This window comes from Lactuca serriola, chromosome 6, assembly GCF_051521515.1.
Source record: "Lactuca serriola cultivar US96UC23 chromosome 6, Lser_US96UC23_V15, whole genome shotgun sequence".
Classification (NCBI taxonomy): Eukaryota; Viridiplantae; Streptophyta; class Magnoliopsida; order Asterales; family Asteraceae; genus Lactuca; species Lactuca serriola.
Genome location: NC_136413.1, coordinates 181231848 through 181245746, shown reverse-complemented (window position 1 = coordinate 181245746; position 13899 = coordinate 181231848). Strand labels below are relative to the sequence as shown.

The window sequence follows — 13899 nt, the reverse complement described above, 5'->3', positions numbered from 1 at the left end:
CCATCTCCTTATACCCTGAAAACAAAACCCTAAGTGCATTTGGTGAGATTTGAGCTTGAAGGTGAGTTTGTTGGTGTTTTGTGGTGAAGAAGAAGAAGAAGAGGAAAACTTGGAGGAATAGATTAAGCTTGTAGATCCAGAGTTACCTTCACATTTGCAAGCTATTTGAGGTTAAAAACTCTCACCTTGATGATTATTTGTGCTAGATCTATTTTATGGTGTTATTTATGCATTTTTGAGTCTTTTGAGTTAAAGTTGAGCTTTTGATCTACTTCAAACGCAATGGATGTTAGATCTTATCTCCATGGATGTCCCTTTTTCATAAAAATGCAAACTTTGTGAAAGATATTTCTCCATGCAAGTGTTAAGAGCTTTATTAAGATTCTTTTTTAGTGTTGGGTCACATTAAGCCATGCATGGGTGTAAAGTTGCCAACTTTACGTATTAAGTCACCCTTACGGACCAAATCTGAGAGTTTGGAAAAAGGTCTTAACTGTTTAAGTACTTAAAAAAGTGGTTTGGTAGTCTGTGGAATTCGTTGTGCGTACCCAGCTGGTACGTTGCGTGTACTGATCCTAGATGGAGTACGCTAAGCATACGAGTTGAGTACGCCCTACGTACGCAGAAGATGGACGCATGGGCTTTGCTTTCATAGATTTGGGTCATGCTTTGGATTTTTAACATTGGGCCTTATTGGGCCATTAGACTTATGATTTGGGCTTTTGACTAGCATTTTGGGCTTCCTTGGATTTAGGCCCATGATGGGTTTTGGGCTAATTTGGAAGATTGTGTCATATTGGGCTTTGGGTTTCCATTTAGGATTTGGGACTTTTGAGTAGTTAGATTGGGCCTTGGTTTTGGGGCAAGTAAGAAAAAGGATAAAATGGTCTTTTACCCTGATTATGGGTCAAGTAGCTTAGATTCTTGGTTATGGGTCGAGATCTAATTATTAACTAGATATTATTTTGATGATGTTAGCGTGTAGATTTTTCTGTACCAGCAAACCAAGATTCATTTGAATGTTTCAACGGCTAGAGATGAGTTTCCTTACTGTGTTTAGTGGGTCGAAGGCACCAATGCCGACCCATGTTTTATTATGTTTAGGACGCTAGATGTTTGAGTGACTCTTGCATATGTTATATGTTTATATGTTTACCAGGCGGGGCCAGATGACCATTCTGTATGCTATTTATCTTTGTGATTGTTGCATGTGTTATGTGTTTATGTGTTTATATTTTTATATGTATACCAGGAAGGGCCCGACGCATGACAGATCTATATACCGAGCGGGGCTCGATGTCGGGCGAGGCACATTATATGTTTATTATGTATCGTATGTGGTATTTTGGGGAACTTACTGAGATTTGTGCATATGATTTTTAGTTTATGTTTTTAGGTACTTCTGGTTCGTTCCTCATTTTATGTTACTCTGATGATTTGTGATGTTTTTGATACACTTGTTCCTCCATGATTTTATGATGATGTTTTGAATAATAGTTTTATTAATTTAAAAATGAAAATTTTTAGTCTTAATTTTTGGGACGTTACAAAGCTTGAAGATTTCTCAAGGTAACATTAGTAGCATGATGTCTTTTTTCATAGGCTTCCGAAAACCTATAGAGCATGGACTCAAAATCCATCTTCATCTCGGGTGGTGGTTGTTCTTTTTTTGATAGACGACTAGACCGATTTGTCGATGCTTCTCTTCTTTTTGTTTCTTGTACTCGTCATATGGAAACCACTCTTTCTTTGGCTTTCTCCAATCATCATCATATTTATCACCACTTGAGTAGCACACTTGATCTGTCCGATTACTGTTCACGTCCAATTCATAATCTTTCGTCAAATGTGGCGCATTGAAATTCTCACAAACCACAAGTATCTCATGTATGGATTGATCCATATTCGGCATTTTTCGATCCATATTTTTGAGTTTTTCCAATACCGCCGCTCTGTTCTCATTTTCACCGTCCTTACTTCCTTTGCTTCTAGTAGTATCATCATGAGGGTTGTGGTACTCCCGCGAGTGTTTTGTGAATTCTTCAATTAAAGCCTTGATCACTGTCAGTTCCTTCTTTGGCATCGGTCCTTGAGAATCAAGAAGTTGCCTTGTGGTCACATTCACTCCATCGTAGAAAATAGAAACCTCTTGTTGAACATTTAAATTGTGTTGTGGGAAATATACCAATCCCTTGTATCTTTCTTAAGCTTCATATAAGGACTCCCCACTCTCTTGTTGGAAGTTAGCTATTTTTTCTTGATTTTAGCAATCTTTGACGGAGGGCTAAATTGTTCAATGAAGGCTTCACGAAGGTTGGTACAAGTTCTAATTGTTCACGGATGAAGTGACTTCAACCATACTTTTGCATCCCTAGTAAATGTCACTGGAAGCATCCTGAGTAGTACCACATCTCTTGAAACATTTGGCACATGGAAGTAGTTGGCTATGTCAAGCACCTCATCAATGTTCTTGAAAGAGTCTTCACAGTCCTTGCAAGAAAATGGAATGTCTTCGAGCATCAAGAGAGTACGTCTCTTGAGCTCAAAGTTTGTAGCAGTCAGAATTTCTGGTGGCATAAGGCCTGGTCCATTATCATACGGATTCGCTTCATGTAATCTGCCATAGTCCTTCTGTTAATATACACCATTTCTTCTTCCTTGATTTTTATGTCTTCATCCGAAACTTCCATGGTTTCTAGTCTGTGCCTAGTGCCTTTCTCTATAGGAGTTTTGTTGAAGCTTTCTAAACCTTTGTCTGTTTGAAAATTGCTACTTGATTCGTCAACCTTTTTATCTCTTTTCTTGTGTAAAGTGGATTCTGGATCTTTGAGTGGTGGTATGATAGGAAGCTGAGATCCCCTGATCGTAAGTCACTAAAATAAAACAAAACAAAATAAAAACGCGTAAAACGAGTAAAATGACTAAACTAAAAACTGACTGTTTCGTTACCACGACGTGGCCAAGATGCCCACGACGTGGTTACTGATCAAACAGAAAAAAATAAAGTAAAATAAAAGTAGAAAAATAACTTTTTGCGGTTTTTACCCCACAAAAAGGATTGAATAACTAAAAGAAATTAAACTAAAAATCAAATAAGTCGTTCTCCGGTTTACGGCGTCAAAAACATGATGTGTATAAAAGTATACCTATCAACTTTTTAATTTATAAACCTAACTAAACTACTTATGCACCTATAAGCAGTGTACCTAGTCAAATTATAGAATAGCTTGGGTAAGTCAAATGTCGAACGTAGGGAACGCAATTTAATTAATAAAATAACTACTTTTAATTAAACTAAGAGAACAAACTTAAATTGGAGGGTTTTACTAATTTTGCAAGATCAGAAGAACTTAAATCAAATTTCTATTAAATAAATAACTATTAAAACTAAAAAGCAAGGAAATGACTTTTACTTCAAGATTTAAAGAGTACTTTCGTTTAGTTTTGATTCCCTCTTCTCCTATGGTTGATTTCTATTGGATAGATTATATTAATTAACAATTCTCTAAATTACTAGTTATTATGATCAAATACCTAGATGTACCAATTTATGAATTACCATGCAATTATCAAGCACAGGTTGTACACAAATTCGATATAATCACAAATTGGACTATGAATGATAAATCTAAGAGTTACTTTCCTAGGATCAAGTCAAGCAACCAAGCACAAATTATCATTAATTATGCTCTCTAACACAGTTAAAGTTATTAACTTTTAATTACTTAACCCTAGGATATGATTAATCACTAGCTCTAATTATTTAATGATCATAAACAACTAGGTAAAAAATTCAAGCAATAAGAATGATCATCTATGACAAAAAACTTGATTAAGAAGCAATAAAAAAGCTAAAAGTTCAACATGCTAGGGTTTGGATATTCAAACACAAGTAAAATCAACATAAAACATCCAATAATCGAAATTGACACATAGAATCCGGGTTCATATTCACCGAATAGAAGTATGGAGTGATAAACCCATAACTAAAAGAAAAAAGCAATAAATCGTAGTTATCTAGAACAGAAATGGTTAAATCTAGCAAACCGAATGATTTAGTGATGATCTTTCTTCAATTCTCTTTAAAGCTTGAGTAAAAATCAAATTCTTCACTTTTGGAGGTTTTCTAATGGTTTTCAGTCATAAACCTTAGCTTAATCCTCCAGCCAACATCTCGAATTTGGCCTAATGTTCGAATATATTTAGTTTTCTAAAATCTAATCGTCATGGCATGGGGACAAGTGTCATGTCGTGGGCATAATTTACATCTAGTATGTGGTAAGCCATCTCATAAATTGTGAATCTTCCAATTGCAATGGCGTGGTGTAGAGTACCCACACCATGGGCTTCAGCCTTCAAGCCTTCTTTGTCTTCTTTTTTTACTTAGCCGACATTTTCATGCTTCCAACTCCTTGTTTTCTTCCTTTTCATCCTGATCATGTCTTTGCTACTAGGAAACAGATTTCAAACATCTTATGTCCCAAAATAAGCATAAGTGTAGCTAAAAGTATTACAAAATACATGATTAAATATGCACATGTCATAAAAAGGAAGACTAAGGAGGATTACAACAGGAGGATGTGTGATGACAATAGAACGAGTCTCGTACCACCTGAAATTCCAACCAATACCAAGTTTGAGCTTTCGAGGCACATCCTTAGCATGCTAAAAGATACAATATTCCCTAGTAATGATTATGAGGATGCATACAAACAGATAGGGCAAGTGGTGGAAATTGAAAATTAGTTTAACGGCCCCAACTTACATAAAGATGCGGTGATGTTACGATTATTTCCACTGACACTCAAAGGTGCAACAAAAGAATGGTTGGAATCATTACCTTTTGGACAAATCATGAAATGGGCCGATCTTAAATTTGAATTTATCCAACAATTCACTCCTCCATCCAAAATTTCAAAGCTTAAATGAAATATTAGATACTTCCAACAAATCTATGGAGAGTCGCTTACGAGGCATAGGAAAGCTATAAAGGGTTCTTAAGATAATGTTGTCAACATGATCTCAATGTGCAACAAGAAATTACAATCTTTTATGATGGGATCAATGTGAGCACAAGGAAAATTCTTGATTCACAAGGACCAATGACAAAGAAAGACCCATGAACCAATAATGCTCTTATTGAAGAATTTTCCAAGCATTCACAAGAATACCACAACCCATGGGAAGATATTATTAGAGGGAAGTCGAATAGAGATGGAGGTAAAGATAATATTGCTTCCATAATTGCAAAGCTCGGCACCATGGATTGAAGAATAACAAAAATAGGGAAACTCATTCACATGATACAAGTTAGGTGCAAAAATTATAGTGGGCCACATCTTACAAAGGATTGTGATATGGATGAAAATGGATACAAGAAGGCTCAAGTGTACTATTCAAGTGGTGATAGGTTTGAACAAAGATTGGAGAAAGCCCAGGAGGGAATGGAAGCCCTATGACAAATACAAGAAAGAAAAGGAAGAGAGTTATCAACAAAAAAATCGTGGTTACTACCAAATAGAATAATCCCAACCTGAAGGAAGATTGATCTTGAGTCGATTTAGTTCGATACATGGAAAAAAGCGAAAAAAGACATGACACCATAGATACAACGCTTAGAGATCAACAAGTTTCTCTCTGGAATCAACAAGCATCTATTTTAAACATCGAAACACAAGTCGGCCAATTAGCAAGGCTTTTGCAAGAAAGATTAATAGGAACCCTTCCAAGCAATACCAAAGTTAATCCAAGAGCTCACATGCCAGCCATTACAACTCAAGGAGGTGAGAAGAATGAACCTTTGGTGATCATAAATTTTGCTCAAACATCCAAAGACCATCAACCCGAAAAACAAGTCAAAAGGATTGAAAAAGAAAAGGATCACTACAAGAAAAAGACCCTTTTACGACGCGCAAACCACGACACTCCTTGATTTATGTTACGCAAAAGCGTGTGACATTAAAAGAGTGTCATCTCTTAAAAAAATTTAAGGATTTAGGTCGCGCATTATTGCGTGCCCTTAAATTAGTGTCTAACTAAAAAACACGGAGGGCACCTATACTAAAATGTGTGTCGTCTAAGGATGTTGCTTTATAAATTTTAATGGAACGCGCGTTTTCCAACCTTTGATAGCTAAGCGGGAACGAAATCCTCAAAAATTAGAAAACTCCGCCTTTTTCTCATCTTCCTTCGTTTCTACTTTTCTCTTTTCCATGGTTTAGCTTAATGAAACTCTGTGAATTCCATGAGTTATCGTTATGAAGTATGGAATGCAAAGCTTGATTCTCGTTTGTTTCTAATTTCCCATAGATAAATCAAAACAACACACAGACGAAGAACCCTAACGTGCGTCTTCCTTCTTTGTAGTTAGCGGGAGGTCTTTTATTTTCTTCTAAAATCCCGATTCTCTCAATTTTTTCTATTGAGATTGAGGTTTTTTTGCTTCCGAAAATAGACCTTACAAAATCATTACGATTGAGGGCTCTATGATGAAGAACTAGGGATTCTAAGCCCAACAAGGTTTCCTCCTCTCCTTGAATTCATGTTTTCAAAACCTAAAAGGAAATTTAGGTTTCTATCTCCTATTTTAGAGTTATCTTTTTAAATCGTCTTGTTCCTTCACCCAGCTTGGCTATGGATTCCCGGTATGGCATCACAACCCTACGACTTGGTTACTCTCGAGCCTACAAGGGTCGTTGAAACCCTCAAGAATCTTACAACAAGATTTCGTGAGTACAGAGTGGTTGAGGTCGTGAACTTGTTATCCACTGCCAATGATGGAACCATGATGCATTTATATACGCAGGTGAGTAATCAAATCTTAGTATAGTCATCAGTTAATCTTTTACCCTGTTTGTAAATCTTTTAAATCTTCTAAACACAATTGATGTTTTATTTCTCTACGCTCCTACAACCCAGGCTACCGCTTGTTATTTTTGGTTGCTTTGTTACTACATAAGACAACAACCTGGTAATATTTGAATAATTAATCACTGCCTGTTTAGGGATACTTTTTGGTGAACACCAACTGTTTGATAAAATGCCCCAATGAGTGACTCTTGTGTTTTCTTGGACATAACAATGTTGTTGAGCCTCTTGAATCAACCCCTTTATTTGAGAAGTATTGCACATCTTGAGCAGGTAGAATTTGCACATTCGTTTCTTTTGGTAAAATCTTAAATGTATTTTTTTCTTCTTCCCTAATTGTTGTTTGATTTGCTGTGTTTCATTTGTTGAACTTGTTAGATGTGATCATTGACTATGCAGAAAGAAAGCAAGTTCCTGCTCCTGAAGAATCACATGTTCAGATATCCACTATAGAGAAAAGGGAGAGACTATTTTTGTTTGGATAAGCAAACAAGCTCCTGCTCCTGAAGAATCACATATGAGACATGAGTTAGCCTCTAAAGAATCACCTGTTTAGATGTGATCATTGACAATACGAAAAGCAAGCAACCAAATAAAAGGAGTTATAACCTTGGAAATGAGTTATAACCTTGCAGTGGATGCTTGAAAAAGACAAGGTCAAAACTAATATGATACACAAATTACGTGTTGCATCTAACAAGTCCTTTAACTTCACCTTTTGCTTTGGAGTTCTATCACCACTACAAACAAGTGAAGTATATTTCTATCTCTTGAAATTTTCCCTAATTTATAAAACAAAAATAAGGTTGTAAATCTTATCGACGAACTATAGCAATTACATAACGAAGCTCTTCAGCTTGGCCAAATGAGCCAATGATTCCACTCCCTTGACGTGTTAGTCCTTCAGAAAGACTGAGCCGGCTCGTCATTTTTCTTATGGTCATATGTTGATCTTTTTTCTTTACCAGATAGAATACTGAAGGCTTCATAAATATATTTAAATATATTTAAGCATGCCATTATATCTCTTTTAGTCAAGTTGACCAGGATGACCAATATCTTATAATTTACTTCATTCTTCAAGTGAATATTATTTGTTTGGCTTACAATCCATGAGGTTAAGCACTATGCACAACAGCAAGTAAACTAGGACTTGATTCTAGTTGTTCTCTAGATGTGAATTTTGTCTCCCATCTTTTAAGTGAAATATTTCTCTAAATAATTTTCATATTTCTTTTGCCTTCCTTGACCCTTTCCTGTTTCATTAGTCTAAGTTTATGATGACATTTCTCTTTCTAATTAGCTACTTTTTATAATGGTTATGTGTTGACGATTGATATGTGGATGTATTCATGGTTTTTGAAATGTAATCTGCTTACTCCCTCTTCTTGGAGTCAGGGAGTTTTTTGCTACAGTTAAATATTTCTTTATTCCCATTTGGAAATTGGCAAAATGGTCATTTTCACAAGTTTAACATATGGGCTTTGCGACCCATATACCAAACCCATTATATTTATGACACAATATGTATGTATATATTTTGGTACTCATTTCATGGTTTCATAATGTTTTTAGTCCATAAATTGTCGACTTTAGCAACAAATTCTCTTTCAAAAAAAAAATAGCAACAAATATGTTAAATTTCTGAACATGACCATTTTGCCCCTGTATTCTTCATCTCTTTCATTTCCATGTTCAACAAGTAAGCCTAACGAAATTAAGATCTCTCCTTAAAAAAATTGCATCTGATATCTGATATGTATAAAAGATATAGTTGTTCACAATAAGTAATTTTGTACTTCAGATCATTAGAAAGACGCTGATGTATTTCATGTGAATAGCTTTCAAAGTAATTTGTCTACACTGTTAAAAGCAACTCAATTATACTTTTCTTTCTGATTGCTTACCTCTACATATGTCTAATGCAATTTCTTTCTGATTACTTTTCTTTTGGATGCAATGACAAAAAAAATCTGAAATTACAATCCGTTATCGCATAAACAATTATCGGCTTAAAAATCTATGTAGCATCATCAATCCTTAATCTGTTTTTTCTTAATATTTTGCTTTAAAAAAATGATAGGTATATAAAGCCACTGCCAGCTGAATCAGAGACGAAATTTGAATTTAAGAACATGATAATAGGACAGGCTGTACCCTCCAATTTTATCCCTCACATTGAGAAATGTTTCATGGAAGCTGCCAATTCGTAAGTGTTATTATTATTATTAATCATACTTCTGTTTGTTTTATTACCTTTATATCTTTTTATAAAAAAAAAACTCAACTTCTTTTAATTGTATATGTGCAGGGTTTTTTTGATTAGATTCCCAGTTGAAAATATTTGTGTGGTTATGACAGATGGTGCTTCTCATGCTGTGGTTATGACATAGCAAAGTTCAGTGAAGGGGGGTATTTTGGAGAATGGACACTTCTTGGTGAATACGTTGATTCTTTACATATTGTTGCTTTAGGTGATGTATTTTGTGTAGTTTTAACAAAGGAAAAGTTTGAATTGGTTATTAGCCCTGTGTCATAGACCTTACAAGATGGGTACAGGTAAGAAATCCCACAATAACCACAAAAAGGTACTGCCAACTTTCTAATTCTTTATTAATCAATTGTTCAGGTCAGTATGCAGTTTGACTTAATTGCTCTTGTCACAGTGAATTACGCAATCGTAACTCAGAACGACGTAATGTTTTTGATTTATAACTTATTTGTTGCATTAGTGATGGTTTTCCAGAATTGATTGTTGTGTATGCAATGTCTATTTCATCGCTGAATTCGTGTTAATAAATTGTGTATATGCTATTTAGCCGAAGATGGTGATTAGCCACAAGGCAAGGATGGGAGATCTGGTGCTACAGGATCTCTATGCTCCGATGATAGACTCAGGGCTGAGGTAATTATTTTTGTAATTCTATGATAGGCTCAATTATCTGTGACTTAACATCAACATGAAAGTGCAAATGACAATACTAGAGTTAAGCAGAAAGACATGTCTAATGTCTCTAGAAGGCGAAAAGTAACAGGAAATGCTATAAATAGAATTTGAGTATTAAGTTCAAAAGATGGTTGAATGTTTCAATAATATGTCTTGAAGCATTAAGTTCAAAATATGGCTGAATATTTCTGTAATGCTATGATAGGCTCAAGTATCTGTGTTGCCTTTTAACGTTTGTAGAGCCCTTCTCTCTATTTTCTACTTACTCTCTTTCGAATTTTCATTCGATTTTGAACCGGTGAATGCACATAATCTTGCACAGGAGAATGGTGTAAATGATTTCCTTCCTCTTGGAAACTTAGAGAAAGTTGTAAAAGAAATTGATGATCAGCCACTTCCACTTGTTGATGGGATTGAAGATCAACTTGTGGAGTTTTTGATAGCCATGAGAAGTATGATTGCTTTCATTCGGGTGAAATAAAAGTAGGATGCTTTTGTTAATAATAAGGTTCGTGTCTGATCCTTGTGGTTTATGTCACTCATAAGCATTTGGCAAGGTTTTAAGAGAAGCAGCATAAGCTAAAGCTGCTGCTCAACCTGAGGCTATAGAATGGAAACACAAATATGAATTGGAAAGAGAAAAGAATCTGCAATTGGAACAAAAATAAGAACAAAAGCTGACAAATGTTTCAATTTTGATCTAAAAATGGGAAAATCAGAAAGCTCAGGGACCATTTTTTTATAATTTGCCCTAAAACATATTATTATGTGCATTTTATTGAATCTTGAAATTTGATCTGTATGTCATGACATCTTATATCATTGTGCAAAAGCTTTACTAGTATCTTATTTGGAAATCTTATAAGATCATAAGAATATTATTATGTGCATCTTATTGAATTTTACATTTGCTCTGTATATCATAACATCTTACCATTATGGAAAAGCTTTACTAGCATCTTATTTTGAACATCTGTAGTTTTTTGACTTACTATTTTCTTAGTAATTGAAGTATATATTCAGAAAACCATTTTTTTCTTTCATTTTAGGTCCAACATTTGCTAAGAATCTTGGAAACTTTGAGCAAAAAGTAGGAGGCTCAGGATCCTTGAAACACTATCCAATTGAGCTTGAAAATGGTGAAAAATCTCAGAGGTGTTGTGGAGAAAATGGGATTTGCTCTCATGTAAGTTTTTGATCAATGTTCACGTATTGATATTGGTCCAATTTATAAAGTCATACTTAATCTTCTTCTGATGCTTACTATAAGGGCATTTTAACCATTTCATCAGTTTTATGTCTCATTAGTTACCTACCTAACTTAGTCACTTAACTTATCTAACGATGCCATAATCAGTATGATGCATTTGTTGAGATAAATGAGGTATGTATGGTGAAGTAAGTAGTAAATGAAAAAAGTTGTTCCTTTTTTGCTCTGAATGAACTGTAAATGACCATTTTACCCCTTTAACATAGATGCATAAATTTCATGCTTACATATTGGGATTTGTTGGTTTATGTGAATCTAATGGTTGCATTATTCAAATTTGTAGGTCTTGTTGATGTGCATAGTGACAAGCAAAGTAGCTCGAGATGTTGTGAAGGTGGGCAACAAGTTTTTTTTAGCTCAACTGTTATTTGTGGAAGACTTTCATCTCTTTCACATTTGATGTATTACATTTGTCTAATATTAGAATGAGTATTTGTATGACATTAACTTTTGTGCAATGGATTGTATTTTTTGTATATGATATTTTATTTTCTATTATGAGACATGAAATGCAAATTTAATTTGAAAATTAGTAAATCTATATATATATATATATATATATATATATATATATATATATATATATATATATATATTTAAATTTACAATTACGATACGCAAAAATGTGTGTCATCTTCATTTATGACATGACCTTTCTTGACAGTGCGTTTAATGATACGCATTGTGTGTCATTAACACGCGCGTCGTAAGGTTACGACACGCAAATGCGTGTCGTCTTCCATTATGACAGGGCCTTCCTTGATACGCATTGCGTGTCGTAAATGAGCGTCGTAATTGCGTGTCATAAATGTGCGTCGTAAATGCGCATCGTCTCTCGTTATGACAGGGCCTTCCTTGACGCGCATTTGCGCGTCGTCTGAGCGTTTTACGACGCGCAATGAGCGTCGTAAAAGGTCTTTTTTCTAATAGTGGATGAGTCTGACCAGTTTCCACGGCGTGGTAAGCCCACCACCATGTTTTGGCCAGTTTAGAAAAATTTTGGCGTCCCATATGTGCAGCCGTATCAACCACATTGCCATATCCCGAAAGAAAAAGAGCATCAGAAGTTCATGGATCAAATAAAATTTCTCTTGATAAATATGCCATTTATAGATGTGATTGATCAAATGCCTAAGTATATGTAGTTTCTCAAGGATCTCGATAGAAACTGGAAGAAATAAGAGCAAGCTTCAGAAGTTATTTTAAACAAGCAATGTTCAGCTGCGGTAACAAAGATGAAAGATTCAGGCAGCCTTATAATTCCTTGCGAGTTTGAAATTTCAACAAAGACGAATTCACTAGCCAATTCTGGAGCTAGTATAAATTTGATGTCATACTCTTTTTACAAGAAGCTCGATCTTCCTAAGTTGAGTCCTACAAGAATGGCTATCCATATGGTTTACCGATCCGTTAGGTATCGATGAGGCATAATAAAAGACTTACTTATTAAAGTTGATCAATTCGTATTTCCGGTCGACTTTGTTGTCCTAGATATGGAAGAAGAGGGTGATATTCCCATCATTCTTGGAAGGCCATTCCTTAATACCATTCGATCCTCGTAGATATTCACGATTCAAAGTTAACATTAAGAGTGGGGTCCGAATCAGTCACTTTTGGAGTCGAGCAAATGAAGTCCTTATGATCAACCGACGACGAGGTGAAACAAATGTTGCAACCCAAAGAAAATAAGGAAAGCGATAAGCCTTTTGAATCTAGGAAGCCAATGGAAGAATAAAAAACAAAACAAAGCTGATCTACGCATACCACAACATGGTAATGAAGAGACCACGTCATGGCCTAATGATTTATCGCGATCTGTTACGAAGTCAGAACCTCCACCACGACGTGGAAGGGACAATAACCATGATGTGGGAAATCTGTTTACGAAATGTCAGATTTTTGTTTCCGCGTTTCCGACACCAAAAGAAGGGAAAGACTAAAGTTAAAAATAAAGATAAAACAGAAATGGGAATAAAGCGAAAGAAAGATGAAGGAAAAAGCTCGAAAAAAGAAGAAAGAAAATACAAAGAAGGCGTACAAAAAAAGAGTTGCAGCTTATATCGAAGAATGGTTGAATTGAAGTTAAGCAAGGAGGTACCCACTCCAACCGATACAATGTAGAGCGAGAAAGGAGTCTGGCTTATGACTCCTAAAAAGAAACGTTTGTGGGAGGCAACCCAACATTTGGTTTGCGTTCTTATTTTTAGTTTTAGTTTTTAGTTTTTTATTATAGTTTTTGAATGAGTTTTATGTCTTGATTATCAGATGCTACTTTAATGTGTTTTTCTATTTTTGATATTTTTCAGAACATAAAGACAAGGAGAAAATTAATGATATATAAACGAATAAACGCATCCAGGTCACGAACACCATCTGGGCGGTCCATGGGGGCTCGTGGTCGTGGTGATTTGTGGTGGGGAGAACGAAGGACCACGAACACCTTCTCTCTCAGGACAACCTTCTTCTTCTCCATCTCTCTTCTTTCTCCTCTTTTGCTTTCTGTTCGTGGTCATCGTCGGTACACTAACACTGGTTTGTGGTTCGTGATGGTCCTTGTGGTTCGTCGCTCATCCTATGTACTACGGATGGCCTTATCTATACATGGGTTGCTTTGAACTACCAATGATACATCATAAAAGCATACGAACTTTAACCTTCTAGCTAATGATGTTTAATTTATCTTCTTTCTCCTATTTTGCTTTCCGTTCGTGGTCGTCGTCGGTACACTAACACTGCTTTGTGGTTCGTGATGGTCCTCGTGGTTCGTCGCTCATCCTATGTACTACAGATGACCTTATGTATACTTAGATTGTTT

The 13899-nt window shown here is 35.4% G+C and overlaps 1 non-coding gene across 1 annotated transcript; it reads left to right on the top strand.

Annotated features, from left to right (window-relative positions):
* Nucleotides 1-2162: 2162 nt before the first annotated feature.
* LOC145060629 (small nucleolar RNA R71) lies at nucleotides 2163-2264 on the top strand. Its single transcript, XR_013686846.1, has one exon. It is a non-coding gene; the product is annotated as a small nucleolar RNA R71 (small nucleolar RNA).
* Nucleotides 2265-13899: the final 11635 nt, after the last annotated feature.